Raw genomic sequence first — 15,327 nt, 5'->3', positions numbered from 1 at the left:
TCCAATTTCGCCACTTTCCTGGATGATGATGAAATGATGGGGACAACACAAACACCCAGTCATCTCGAGGCAGGTGAAAATCCCTGACCCCGCCGGGCATCGAACCCGGGACCCCGTGCTCGGGAAGCGAGAACGCTACCGCGAGACCACGAGCGGCGGACGTTTAGTATGAGGTAAGAATACGTGTACAGTTTCTCTTGTAGGCTAGTTAATACACTCATGGAAATGGAAAAAAGAACACATTGACACCGGTGTGTCAGACCCACCATACTTGCTCCGGACACTGCGAGAGGGCTGTACAAGCAATGATCACACGCACGGCACAGCGGACACACCAGGAACCGCGGTGTTGGCCGTCGAATGGCGCTAGCTGCGCAGCATTTATGCACCGCCGCCGTCAGTGTCAGCCAGTTTGCCGTGGCATACGGAGCTCCATCGCAGTCTTTAACACTGGTAGCATGACGCGACAGCGTGGACGTGAACCGTATGTGCAGTTGACGGACTTTGAGCGAGGGCGTATAGTGGGCATGCGGGAGGCCGGGTGGACGTACCGCCAAATTGCTCAACACGTGGGGTGTGAGGTCTCCACAGTACATCGATGTTGTCGCCAGAGGTCGGCGGAAGGTGCACGTGCCCGTCGACCTGGGACCGGACGGCAGCGACGCACGGATGCACGCCAAGACCGTAGGATCCTACGCAGTGCCGTAGGGGACCGCACCGCCACTTCCCAGCAAATTAGGGACACTGTTGCTCCTGGGGTATCGGCGAGGACCATTCGCAACCGTCTCCATGAAGCTGGGCTACGGTCCCGCACACCGATAGGCCGTCTCCCGCTCACGCCCCAACATCGTGCAGCCCGCCTCCAGTGGTGTCGCGACAGGCGTGAATGGAGGGACGAATGGAGACGTGTCGTCTTCAGCGATGAGAGTCGCTTCTGCCTTGGTGCCAATGATGGTCGTATGCGTGTTTGGCGCCTTGCAGGTGAGCGCCACAATCAGGACTGCATACGACCGAGGCACACAGGGCCAACACCCGGCATCATGGTGTGGGGAGCGATCTCCTACACTGGCCGTACACCACTAGTGATCGTCGAGGGGACACTGAATAGTGCACGGTACATCCAAACCGTCATCGAACCCATCGTTCTACCATTCCTAGACCGGCAAGGGAACTTGCTGTTCCAACAGGACAATGCACGTCCGCATGTATCCCGTACCACCCAACGTGCTCTAGAAGGTGTAAGTCAACTACCCTGGCCAGCAAGATCTCCGGATCTGTCCCCCATTGAGCATGTTTGGGACTGGATGAAGCGTCGTCTCACGCGGTCTGCACGTCCAGCACGAACGCTGGTCCAACTGAGGCGCCAGGTGGAAATGGCATGGCAAGCCGTTCCACAGGACTACATCCAGCATCTCTACGATCGTCTCCATGGGAGAATAGCAGCCTGCATTGCTGCGAAAGGTGGATATACACTGTACTAGTTCCGACATTGTGCATGCTCTGTTGCCTGTGTCTATGTGCCTGTGGTTCTGTCAGTGTGATCATGTGATATATCTGACCCCAGGAATGTGTCAATAAAGTTTCCCCTTCTTGGGACAATGAATTCACGGTGTTCTTATTTCAATTTTCAGGAGTGTATATAACAGTAAAATACGATAGGAAGTAAGATGCATATGTAGGAAAGAAATCGGGTGCACAGACGTATTATTCCATTTTTTGTGCTCATTTCAACTTCAGAAAACAAAGGGAGCAATGTCAGAACCGTGAAAACACAGGACTTTAACTTTGGACAGTAAATCAGACACCTCAAGAGTTTGAAGACTGCCCCCCTTAAGGACAACATGAAGATGATTATGAACCTGCACTTATAGCGAGACTTGTGCATTACGACATACTTAGGGGCACACTTGTCTGAGTAGGGGAAACATTTAGGTCTTTACACCATTACCAGCTTACCTCTTCAGTTGAACGCAGTAATGAATTACCCTAGTACTAAGTACATCCACTGCGCAGCAGAAATTTGGATATAGTTCTATCGACAGTCTATTAATGAGAGCTACTAACTGTAACAGTAGCATGTTATTCATCTTCTGTAGGAAAACAAATTTTGCGCCTTTAAAAAGAAAGTTTTAAAACGTCTTCACTGAGTCTAGAAGGTGTTTCAACTTTTTGCCGGCCGGAATGGCCGAGCGGTTCTAGGCGCTACAGCCTGGAACCGCGCGACCGCTACAGTCGCAGGTTCGAATCCTGCCTCGGGCATGGATGTGTGTGATGTCCTTAGATTAGTTAGGTTTAAGTAGTTCTAAGTTCTAGGTGACTGATGACCATAGATGTTAAGTCCCATAGTGCTCAGAACCATTTTTTGAACCGATAGTCCGACAGTCGCAAAATTAAAGTAGAAAAGACATTAATGGAGAGAATAAGGAGCTTTGCATTTAGCGTACCGTGTGTGGCTAATTGCTTTCATGTTGTATGCAATAATGAGAATTAACTGTGAACAATAGAGCTATGAGAATACTTGTGGAGAGAGCAATAAAAGTGCGTTATCGCCAACATAACGTGTGGGAAACGGAAATATACGGAATCCGGGATTGTAATGTTTACAGACAAGAAGAAGAATTCTACATCATCTTGAATTGTAGTGGTTTCAGCGATTATCACGACGATGCAAGGGAACAGCGAAGCGTGTAGCACCACACCGCTACACAGCAACCAGAAGTCACAGTAATAAAGGTAAGTGTTGCAAATATCCCAATTGCGCATAGTTTAAAACTGCTTCTGTGGGCGAAATTTTTCAGTTATTTGTCATATGCCGAATTTTGCACGGAGGAAATTAGTTAGCTTCTGATTTTCAAGTTTAAAAATGTCGACAATAAACGATCAAGTACCTGTAGGTGGTGTGAAAGCTCAGCCTAGTGAAGAGAAGACGCTATGCATTGCGTTAGCTAAAATAGACTAAAGATTTGATAGTCGGGTGAGAGAAATCGCGAAGGACTTACGATAATTTAGAGAATATCCAGAGGAAATATAAAATGTTTTAAAGGAATTACATGAACGTTATATGGAAACGTCGAAGATATATGAAGAAAGACAGGAAGAGAAACGCACAGACATTTTCAAATCAGTATTTAATGTTGCAGGAATTCAGCTTGATAGTAAGACAGTCTGTATAAATTGATATCAGTATTTGGGATTGGTAAAATTGAGAAAGACGATAACGAAGATAACTGTAGTGAGCCTAAAGATCAGAAAACATAAAGAGGACCACGCAAGAATCTCAAAAGGGCCTAAAATAAGTGTAAGAAGAGAAAACCGTGGAATACTATTCTTACAGACTGTACGTCACCTGGGGAGTTAGATTTAGAAGCAGATTTAGACACCGACTTCTTCATTGAAATGCCTGGTTCTCAACTTAAGGTGGAAAACACAGTGACAGCTAATGTGATATCACATGACGAAACAACTACCAAATGCCCAGATAGTGGTAGTATATTATGGGATGGACAGATTCTTGGTATGATTCGGATGTATTGACGGTGGATAAGGAACACACTTCAGAGCAGAATATTCAAGCAGATGTGAAGATTATTGTTGTGGAGAAGCTGAAACAAAACAATACGGAGCAAAAACAATATTTAGAAGAGATGTTTTTTGGGAAGAAAGAAGATTGCCATTCAAAGAGGTAGAGGTGATGTTCCTGGAAAATTACCAAACTTAAAGCACAAAAGAAGAGAGTTTAAATATTATTTGCTACGATCGACACTTCAAGAGACATAACGAAATGTACGCAGAAATTTTGGAAAATTAATTAGGAAGGAACCAGTATCTTGAACTACAGCGAGATTATGACGGCTCGCCGTCTTACAGAAAGAGTTGTGGAAACAAGTGGAATGAGAGGAGAGGGCCTAGGTCAGACGAGTATGCCATAGGGAAGCAGCCTACTCACGTCTTATAAAATTCTCATCAGTCTTTCCATTGTGTGCCAGCCTAGTCCGCTGTAACTAGCTTTGACGTCATAAATTTTGCGCAATACTTTAAAAATCAAGTAAATAACCTGAAACGTTTCTAGCATGTCAGGAGTAATACCAAATCAATATGTGTTGAATGTCAGTACAATAACTTTAACCTTTTCGAAATTTGGACGTTTTTCTGTAAAAATCATTGGCGCAACAGAAAAGAGCTAGAGACTTAAAAATTTATATTTAGATTCCTTTTTCATAATAATTTAATAGAAACAGTACTTTGGATCTCACAAATTAAAATTTTTGTGGAAATTCATGATTTTCTGGTTTTTGTCTTAAAAATTAAGGAAGCAAGATAGATTAAGTAGGCTAATAAATAAGGCTAGGATGTTTATATTTAAGTAGAATGGAAATCCGCTATAATCATAAAGATGTGAGAAGTTTCAATTGAATAACTATAAAACTATAGCGATAGCGTATCTCCAAAGGGCAAGTTCAGAGCTCGTCTACTGCGTGTAGTATAATTAAATTAATTCTGTCGCCGAAAATATTTGTCTTAGCCACGTCAGACTTTTATTATGATTACTTACCTGTGTGCTGAATGCACATTTAAATTGAGAGCTTCATCGGCCATCAGCAATGGAAGCGATGATTTATTAAATAACTTGAAGTGGTGCTTTACTAGCCCAGCGGCTAGTTGGGGGAGCCGATTTGATCAGGCGTTCCCTTAGCCGTCCGCACCGCGGCTTTATATATAAGAACGCTGCGCGAGGAAGCAAGGCCCCAGTTCTCTCTAGACGCTGAATAGCACACCATCTGTGTCGGGAGTCGCGTCGCGTCGGTATCATTGCTATAAACAGCCTCGGATGCCGTATTAAGTTACTCGGGATACGCGTAACCATGAAATCATTTTCGAGTGAAGTGTTAATTCTGGGATGACTTTAATGATATATCTTCAGTTTGCGTATGTCGTATTTTCACGTGCCGCTGCGGGACAAACATTCTACCATTATTTAGCGTGGCGTTTGATGAACATTATCATCAAATTATGGCGAGCATTCACTTAAACATTTAATTTGGACAGTTATAGTTGCATCAGCGCATTAGACTCTGAACTGCTCTGGTAGTTGGATTGTGTGGATTGTTTTTTTTTTTAATCTGTGACTTTCAGAATATAGCGAACGTTTTTACACGATCGTTTTTGATTATGAATCCCAGACAATTTCCTAATTCCTCAGAGCTTTGAGCTGTAGCTATAAGTGTATTTCTCAGATGAAGTGGGCACTAGGAATTCTAATTACAGGCTTCACGTTTTGCTAATCACTTTCTGGTTGCCAATATTGTAGTTAGAGAGCCAGTGTTGAGAACGGTAAAAGACAGCATAAATAATGGGAACATTTATATAACAACTAAAGTCAACCAGCCACTCCACATATGGTGCATTGGCCGGGAAATGCATCTTTTCTACATTATATTCTACATTCATATTAACAAGTATTTATTTCCACCCGCCGCCCCACACATGGTGCATCGGCCGGGAAACAAACTGAGTAAAAGTGAAAGTGATTTTTAAATATTCGGATTTGGGAGTGAATTGCGACATGCAACTGAGTGATAGAACATTGATAGTGTTACGTGTGTATGTGAACGACGCAATTGGATTAACAACGCATCTGGATTGACGGAGCTGCTGGCACTGAGTCTAGCGGCGCTGCCGGCATCGCGAGAAGCCAGTTTCGCCTCACCGCAGTCGTCCGCCGGAGCAACCGGAGCCGCGCCTGCAGTTGCGGGCCACGCAAACACACAGCAGCCGTCGAAGTGCCGTCTGCAGTTCAAAGCGCCGCGTCGCATCAGTAAGCCTGGTACGCCGCGCCGGCAACGCCATACGTCGTGCAGGAGGAACTAAGTTAAGTGAAAAGCTGTTAAAAATTTTACTAACCTGCACTAAAAGACTGTCGGCGATGGAACTGCCAGAAGAAACCGAGGTTAAACTTAAATCAGATCCTATGTCTGTTGAAGGAACTTTAAATCCAGACAACGGTTCAAGTGTAAATATGCATGAAAGTAGTAATGTTAAAGTGAAATATGAAGTATTGTCTCCTGACAGTAGTGTGCGAAAGGGCAATGATTCAATAATAGAGACCCCTGTAGTAAAGCAGAAATTAGAAATTGTTAATTTATTGGATGATAGTTTATCTGATGAGTTAAAAACGAAACAGTCATCAGAGATGGTAGAGTTTAAAAAGGATAAGTTAGATATGACTGGTGAATCAGAAGTTTCATTTAGTTTTGATGATTCTGGTTTTGGAGCTAGTTTTTCGTCACCTGAGTGTGGTAAAAAGCCAGCTAGTGAGCAACCCAAAGGTACTGGGGCTATTGATTTAAATGTTATATTACAAGCAATAGCTACCAGCAATACTGAATTAAAGTCTTAAATAACTGAGGTCAAAAGCAGCAATGCTGAATCAAAATATGAGATTGTGGCCAGCCAAACTAATTTTAATAAACGATTGGAGGTAATGGACAATACCTTCAAGGCAGGTTGCAATAAGTTGAAAGAAGATCTGGACAGTTTGAATTATAAAATTGATTACAATCATGAGGATATTAAGAAAAAGGTTGCTCAACAATTTTCTGAAATGTATAAAACAGTAAAATCCGAAGTTGCTGAGGTTCGCAAAGACTTCCAAATGGAAGATTCGAAGCTGGAGCACAAGTTAACAGCAAAGATCGAGGCGGAATCTGAACTGTGCTCAGATAGGTTTAAAGATGTTAATATAAAAGTAAACATATGTCAAGCAGAAGTAAATGCAATCAAAACTGACACTACTCATATTGTGCAAAGAGTAGATAATTTTGAAATGAGAGTAGAAAATATTAGTACTAACATTGCTAACACTGAGAGTAAAGTAGCTTCAGTAACTTCTGGTAATGGTAGTATGCAACAAATTGTAGCTGCAAACGCCATTTTTATCGGGTGTCAGCAGTTCTTGCGGTTCGATCCAGATAAAAATATCCACCCGCTAGATTTCTGGAACGATTTTGAAGATGTGATTCCACCAACTTGGTCTGAACGAGAGAAAATCTCATTTATTAGAAGCCATTTAGCAGGTGACGCCATGCGTTGGTCAGCTGATGTTATGTTGAAGTGTAAAACATTAGCGGAATTTAAAACAGCTTTCATTAATGAGTATTGGTCTAGTAATAAGCAAAATGAAGTGTTGAGAGAATTTTGGAGTGGGAAACGCTTCAATGTAGGCAAGGAATCTATTAAAGAGTTTGCCAGGTCATGAATCTCACTTTTGTCACATTTGGCCGAAAAGCTGAAACCTGAAATGATAATACTAGGCCTTGAAGCCAAACTGCCATGGTATTGGCAAACTAGAATTATATCTGCCCCTAGAGACAATCTTGATCGTTTCATTGAGTATTTGGAACGTGTAGAACGTGTTGCTGCCAATGAGGAGCAAGCACGTAATAACAGAAATGCTAATAACACTAGTAGTAATTTTAAGAACGAGCAGAATGGCAATGTAAACATCAGAACAGTAGGTGTTCGCCATCGTAAGAGAGGCAGGAATTGGAGAAATAATTATGAGAACCAACAATGGCATCCAAATGATAATAATTTTGTTCCGAACAAAATTATGCAGGTAAACAACAGTGCAGAAAGCAATGCTGTGCCAGTTAACTATAATGTAAATAAAGGAAACAGTAGTAGGACGAGGCAGGAAAACTAGTTCCCGTCTATGAGGACACTGGCGCTCACCAGGCGGTTACTCTTCCTAAGCCAGTAATTACAATAATTGGTAAGACAGATCAGAATACTCAAACTGAACATGTGAATGAAGGGTCGGTAGCATCTAAGGATACAGCAGAAATATTAGATCACTCACAGTATTTGATAGATACCGTGTTAGAGACGCTTTAAAATTGGGAAGAGAAAGAGAAGGCGCAGCAGTGTAACGGTAGGGAAGAGCTACAAAATACTGAATTGTCAGGTGAAGAAGCAGAAGAAATTCATGCTTATATTTACGATGAGGATGATGTGCTCTTATCTAAAGTGCCTGTGCAGGATGTTGATACTGTACTAATAGAATTAGGACAGGAGGTAAGTGAGAATGTAGAGGGTAGCCTGTTGGGGGTCGATGAACCCAGTAGCTGTGACCAGTTGTCATTTGAGAAGGAACCCAACGATAATAGTGAAAGTGGTTTAGCTGTAACTAGTATTATGCCCGGTCTGGAGGCGCAGAATCGCTCAGACTACAGTAATTTGGGTCATGTTCAGCAAACTAAATGTAATGAAGTCGTGCGGTGTTTCGATTTGAAATTAATAGACCGACTGGAAAAGGCAGCTGAAAATGTAATTCAGGAAACCCCTACACACTTTGATCTAAATGTAATGAAGACAGATGTCGATGACTTTAGTTGGAGACAAATCCAAAAGGAACTATTGGATGAGTTTGAGGAACCACCTGTACAAACTAGAATAAGCCACCCTATAATAATAGTGAATATATTGGGTATTAATGTACGTTGTCTCTTAGACAGTGGAAGTGAGGTGAGTGCGATATCTCAGTCCTTCTTTGATGCATTACCTGGTAAAGACAAGCTTACAGTAATGAGGGTATCAGGACTAAGAATAATTGGTGCTACTGGCAAGGTGTCAAAAACGGTAAAGCAAGAAGCTTTGCTGCCTTTTAACATTAATGGTAATTTAATTGATCATCCATGCTTAATTGTAAACAATCTCAGTATTGAGGTTTTAATTGGCATAGATTTCTTGTCGAAATATCAGAGTGTTGTTGACTTTGAAAGAAGCCAGTTAAAATGGTTCAAATGGCTCTGAGCACTATGGGACTTAACATCTATGGTCATCAGTCCCCTAGAACTTAGAACTACTTAAACCTAACTAACCTAAGGACAGCACACAACACCCAGCCATCACGAGGCAGAGAAAATCCCTGACCCCGCCGGGAATCGAACCCGGGAACCCGGGCGTGGGAAGCGAGAACGCTACCGCACGACCACGAGATGCGGGCAGAAGCCAGTTAAAAATGGTCTTGCCGATAACTGGAGTGATTACGGTACCTTTTATTGATAAACATGTAGTAACTAATGATGAAACTTGGGAGCTGCCTATACGAGTTCTGAAAAATAGGAGATATTGGGACGAAGGTGTTAATCTTAGTAAAAGTAAGCTAAACACAGAAGAAGTAGAAGAAGAAGAAGCAATTATTTTGGACAAAATAGAAGCTAAATTACAGGAAATCGATAAAATTTCAGCTAATCAGAAGGAAGAACTGAGACAGGTTTTGAAAAGGAATAATAAGGTATTTTCAAATCGACCTGGCGTGGTCAAAGGTTATGAATGAATTCAGTAGGGAGGAGGTTGTTCTGTAACCTCTACACAGTGTGGCAGCTGTGCAGTCCCAGCTGTGTGAGATCTTCTTTCCTTTTCAGTTCTCACTCATTCTTCATCTTTCCTATCCATCAAAATTTCGGCTCTTACTCTCAAATACTAAAATTTTCCGTTATGGTTATCAAACCAATAATAAACTAATGAATGCTGTAGGGAGGAGGTTGTTCTGTAGCCTCTACACAGTGTGGCAGCTGTGCAGTCCCAGCTGTGTGAGATCTTCTTTCCCATTTCAGGTCTCACTCATTCTTCATCTTTCCTATCCACAAAAATTTCGACCCCTTCTTTCCAGTACGAAAATTTTCTGAAACCAATGAATTCTGTAGGGAGGAGGTTGTGCTGTAACCTCCACACAATGTGGCAGCTGTGCAGTCCCAGCTGTGTGAGATCTTCTTTCCTTTTCAGGTCTCACTCACTCTTCATCTTTCCTATCTACCATAGTTTCGACTCCTACTTTGCAATACAAAAATTTTCCGTCATGGCTATCAAGCCATGAGTTCGGTAACCATTCTATCAACCGATTAGTGAAGAAAATACCTAATGTGACAAACCTAACAGTGACATAAACAATAGAGAAGTATGACGTAATTAAGATACAAATGTATTTGAGTAACAAGTATGTATAGAACTATGGTAATATTGTAAGTACAAAGCGTTGTTTTATTGGAAATGGTCCCACAATAATATTTAAAAAAGATATACAAATTCGTGTACAAGCAGGATCTGAAGTGGCAATGAAACCTATTGTATGCAGTAGAGCTAAATAATTAATAGTAAAAGAGATTGCTTAGTGTTATGAAAAATATGCAGATAAGTTGTAAAAATGAACTCACCTTGTGTAGCAAGGAATGGCAGTGTAATAGAATTGAACAGTGTTTGTGGTTGAGACGTGAAGGACACGTCCCTGAAGTATTTATGAGGTTGGAGCTGGCCATTATTTTGGTGTTGGGTGTGCGGTGACACACCTACAGGTATTGAGGTTATGAGTTGGAGGCGTGAATGCGACCATAGGTACCCTTATGTTAGATGAGACAGAGCAGCTCATGGTGTCCTATAGGTTTAAGGATTTTAGCATTACGCTCGTCCATAATTCCTTAATGCAATTTAGTGGTAGGTCGAGAGAGACTACCTGTGGTTTCAGCGTCCGATCGAGTGGAAATGGATTGCCACGTGAGCAAACTGATCAGCAGCAATACGCTATAGATATGAAATAAATGTGCTATCCTATGCTTTAAATTTTAATGGAGTGAGTATTACTTAAGTTCATACACTAGCAAAGTAAGTAAGTACATAATGGCAGAAGTGAAACATTATTTATAGCTCAGCATAAATACACTTCGATGAAGTAAGTACATAATTGCAGACGTGGAACTGACACAGCAGCAGAGGACCAATAAGTGGATTTAGTAGTCAACTAAACGTAGTGTGTTTTGAACACTCATAACTGTACAATTACCACAAGTTACTCGCATGTACAAGGAAGCTTAGAAGACAACTACTAATCAAATATACTCATACTATCTCTAAGAATAAGGTAATCGAAGATGAGTCAGCTAAGTAAATAAAATACAAATGTATCAGGAATGTTCCGAGCATTGGTTCAGTGTTCCGGCCCAGAAATAATAAATTGAAATTGAATAGAATTTGTGATTGTATGCCTTGAGCATAAATTTTCTCTAGTACGTCACTAAAGGCGTTTTGAGCCATTTGTTTACCGATTTTATGACAGTTAAGTAACCGCAAGAGTAAAATTGAAAAAGTTCTGTTAACTTTGTTCCAGTAACATATTGAAAGGTAAAATGTATATATCCCCATTTCATTGTGACCCACCCTTAGATATTAAATGAACAGAGTCTGAGGCACTCTTTTTGTTTGTTCTACAGGACAAACCAGATAATGGCAGCCTGGTAGCTGCGTGAAAGCGTGGAGTTACTTGGACACCACTCACAGTGACCCCTCCCCTTTCCCCATGTAATGTAGAGTGAACGTGAAGGACGCACACCATAGCAACTTCCCCTCCTCTACCCTTGTGAATGGAAGTGTAGAAGCCAGCCAAAGCGACTACAACCACATGTGTAAAAATGAAATTGTCATGATTGTGAAATTTTCTGTAAAAATCATTGGCGCAACAGAAAAGAGCTAGAGACTTAAAAATTTATATTTAGATTCCTTTTTCATAATAATTTAATAGAAACAGTACTTTGGATCTCACAAATTAAAATTTTTGTGGAAATTCATGATTTTCTGGTTTTTGTCTTAAAAATTAAGAAAGCAAGATAGATTAAGTAGGCTAATAAATAAGGCTAGGATGTTTATATTTAAGTAGAATGGAAATCCGCTATAATCATAAAGATGTGAGAAGTTTCAATTGAATAACTATAAAACTATAGCGATAGCGTATCTCCAAAGGGCAAGTTCAGAGCTCGGCTACTGCGTGTAGTATAATTAAATTAATTCTGTCGCCGAAAATATTTGTCTTAGCCACGTCAGACTTTTATTATGATTACTTACCTGTGTGCTGAATGCACATTTAAATTGAGAGCTTCATCGGCCATCAGCAATGGAAGCGATGATTTATTAAATAACTTGAAGTGGTGCTTTACTAGCCCAGCGGCTAGTTGGGGGAGCCGATTTGATCAGGCGTTCCCTTAGCCGTCCGCACCGCGGCTTTATATATAAGAACGCTGCGCGAGGAAGCAAGGCCCCAGTTCTCTCTAGACGCTGAATAGCACACCATCTGTGTCGGGAGTCGCGTCGCGTCGGTATCATTGCTATAAACAGCCTCGGATGCCGTATTAAGTTACTCGGGATACGCGTAACCATGAAATCATTTTCGAGTGAAGTGTTAATTCTGGGATGACTTTAATGATATATCTTCAGTTTGCGTATGTCGTATTTTCACGTGCCGCTGCGGGACAAACATTCTACCATTATTTAGCGTGGCGTTTGATGAACATTATCATCAAATTATGGCGAGCATTCACTTAAACATTTAATTTGGACAGTTATAGTTGCATCAGCGCATTAGACTCTGAACTGCTCTGGTAGTTGGATTGTGTGGATTGTTTTTTTTTTTTTAATCTGTGACTTTCAGAATATAGCGAACGTTTTTACACGATCGTTTTTGATTATGAATCCCAGACAATTTCCTAATTCCTCAGAGCTTTGAGCTGTAGCTATAAGTGTATTTCTCAGATGAAGTGGGCACTAGGAATTCTAATTACAGGCTTCACGTTTTGCTAATCACTTTCTGGTTGCCAATATTGTAGTTAGAGAGCCAGTGTTGAGAATGGTAAAAGACAGCATAAATAATAAGAACATTTATATAACAACTAAAATCAACCAGCCGCTTCACATATGGTGCATCGGCCGGGAAATGCATCTTTTCTACATTATATTTTACATTCATATAAACCAATTAATTTCCACCCGCCGCCCCACAATGCGGGAACTGGTGCGAAGCCTAAGTAGCAGAGGTGAAGTGACATATTGTCGGTTGATTGCCTACAATGACGTGAATATTACGCAGTGGAAGCGGAGAAGAAAATAAGAGGAATGGAGGTCGACGCGATGCATTGTGAATGTCGTATGACCCCAAGTAGCCTATGTGGCACGTAGAGTTAAAAGTACTGCAAAATCTTCATGAACAGTGATTTATTTAGCAATATTGTTTGTATTAAAATACTGAATATGCGTTCGACTAGCAGCAATATAGACTGTCCTAGTGAACAGCGAATACTTATTTGTTTTGGCATTTTATAGCAGCAACCCTTATAGAAGTAGGAGTGTCAGGTGCCGTGTGTATTTTGATTTCTTTTTGGGGGTACAGACATTGAGCCAAACTAACTGTTTACATGTTCGCTGCATTCCGACATCTTGGGGGATGTGGGGGGGGGGGGGGGTGCTCCGGTAACGCAGTCAGCGGTTTCACCGCGCCTCCTCACGTCCGCAGCCTAGAAGGGGGAATGCGCCATTCCACGTGCTCACTTGCCTTGATATTACTAAACCCACTCCTGTCTTCACGACGCCACGTGCACAGAAGGGCTACGCACAAGTCGGCGACGTCCAAAAGGGCACTGGTCAATACGCAGAACGCCGTTCCTGCCAAAAACCAACACCCGCTGCTTCCCGCTGCGATGGGAAAAACGGCGAATTTCGGTCACGCCGCCGGCTGCTACGCTACAATAGACGTTTATCACGCTCATCTGATGTCTACTGCTTGTTGAAGTCAAACAGCTGCTACGTCCACATGTTAGTTAGTGTGTACATTGCCGAAAGCGTTGTGTGCTAAAGGAAAATGTGAAATACGAGTACATTTGTGAGAGTCTTGGTTCAGGAAAATGTTCTTCAATTGGTATTAATTCTATATATTAATATTTTTTATTTTTCAAGTGCAGGTCTCACATTTTCTGCTTGTTATTCATTACTCACATTTTTATCTATTCCTTTATGTTACGCTAACTGGTATTCTTGAACTATTATTTATACAATAGATGTTGATGTAGTTTATTCTTGACCTAGAATTTTTTTGATTTTGGTCTTTGTGCGTATAGAAGTGGCAATACACAGCTAAAACTCTTGTGCCTTATTCTTTTTTCGTTTCACCTATTGACATAACCAGAGTAAATCACTTTATCACATGAGTAATGATCTTGTCTTGATTACAGTATGGTATACGAATGTAAAAAGTGGTTGCAGTAACTTACTGATCCGATAATGACGCTTTTTTTTTCTCCGCAGCCTGTGCACACAACTTTTGTAGATTTACATGAATACGCATTAACGTTAGTATGATTAGGATGTGCTGTATGCTGTAGACATTTAAATGGAATGCATTAAGCACTTTTTGGTACGAATTTCATGGAAGTTCTCTCTAAAACATTTCGATATTTAGTTGCTACTTGATCTCGTAATATGACAGATTTGATTTCGATGTATGTTCATTGTCTGCTTGTTATATACATAAAAATATTTAAAAATTGTTATTCCAGTGTAGGGACGAGAGAATGCACGTGGTGTTTCTGTTGTGTTATAATATGATAATTCAGGAGGGAATCATCGCTCATCTGTTTTCTGTGGGATTTCTATTTCCTTTTCTTTGGGTTTTCGAAAATCTTTTTTCTCGCGGCCTTGAAAAAAGATATCCTGGAGGGATGTAAGGAGTACTGTTATATGTATCGATATTGTACTCCTTACCAACCAATGCCGTCTGGAACTTTCGGAGCAGAGCGCACCTTTTCTCTGTGAAAGCATTGTCTTACCGTATAATGACAACAATGTCCCAGTCCTAGTTCTAGCGGTCACGCGCTGTCTTGGCGTGATGGACGAGTCGCTATTGAGCTTCCGTACGGAGCAGTTGCGCACTGCCCCGCTGCAAATAAGTAATGGTAGAATTTGCTAGAAATTGGAATCAGTAGTTAAAAGTTTACGTTGGTTTGTAGAAGAAAATTATTTCAGTTATTTCGTGGAAAAGCATGAGAGATTAATTAACAAATCTATGGTTGATACAATGTCGTGTTTGAGAATCAGTAATTGTCGTGGAGAAACACAGTGATAGTAAGAAAGTAAATGAAAAGGCTTTCATGTCCAGTAAGAACCTGTTTAATTAATGTGGAAACGCAATGTAGTGTGAATGTGAAACCAACGTAACTTTTAAACTGTATTATGAGCGTGAGAAACAATAAACCCGAGTAATATGATTTGCATTCTTATTATTTCAAAGTGAAATTTTTATTCCTTAATTAAATAGCTTTAATGTTTGCAATGTATGAGATACGTGTATTCGCTTTGGACACATCTCTATGTAAAGCTCCAATACTTGAGTCCGACATCCGTAAAATTAAACTGGAAAAACGTTAATGAAGAGAGTGAGGAACTTAACATGTAGCGCAGGTGGACAGGAATTTAAAACTTGTACAGCAGTTTCAATTAATCAGAAACTTTGAA

The 15,327-nt window shown here is 41.0% G+C and overlaps 1 protein-coding gene across 1 annotated transcript in view; it reads right to left on the bottom strand.

The window, feature by feature from the left end:
* LOC126184483 (dynein axonemal heavy chain 5) overlaps positions 1–15,327 on the bottom strand; it is a 976,026-nt gene that overhangs the window by 396,555 nt on the left and 564,144 nt on the right. The gene's annotated exons all lie outside the window — the stretch shown is intronic.

Source organism: Schistocerca cancellata, chromosome 4 (genome assembly GCF_023864275.1).
Source record: "Schistocerca cancellata isolate TAMUIC-IGC-003103 chromosome 4, iqSchCanc2.1, whole genome shotgun sequence".
Classification (NCBI taxonomy): Eukaryota; Metazoa; Arthropoda; class Insecta; order Orthoptera; family Acrididae; genus Schistocerca; species Schistocerca cancellata.
Note: the sequence above shows the minus strand (reverse complement) of the source record. Positions and strands in the feature narration are given on the sequence as shown.